Below are 448 nucleotides of genomic sequence, written 5' to 3' on the forward strand. Positions count from 1 at the left end.
GCAGAAACGTCACATATCCACTCCTGGATAGCCTCGAAATCATGACCGAAGAACTGATAACTCCCGAGAAAACTGACGAACTTGGACTTCACGCAACTGTTGAACATCTGTCGAGAACCTTGTTAGTCGAAGGACGAATGACGATGATTTTACTCATCGTCATAGAAAGAGACATTTGAGTTAGTAATTACTGGACAGAATGGTGCTAAAAGAATTTCCAAAAATATAAATAAATATATATATTTTTTTAAAACGAAAAGAACGTTGAAAACCGATGAAAACCGAATCCCCTGACCGCCATCCCGGGACGGAACCGGGATGGAACCCGCTCTGATACCAAATTGTGACACCCGTCACCTCCTATATGGAGGACAGCGTGTCACCCCCGACGCGTCATCATACAAAAATGTGACACCCGTCTCCCTGACACTAAGGACGACGGGCCACT

The sequence above is a fragment of the Brassica oleracea genome, chromosome C5 (genome assembly GCF_000695525.1).
Source record: "Brassica oleracea var. oleracea cultivar TO1000 chromosome C5, BOL, whole genome shotgun sequence".
In the NCBI taxonomy this organism is placed as follows: Eukaryota; Viridiplantae; Streptophyta; class Magnoliopsida; order Brassicales; family Brassicaceae; genus Brassica; species Brassica oleracea.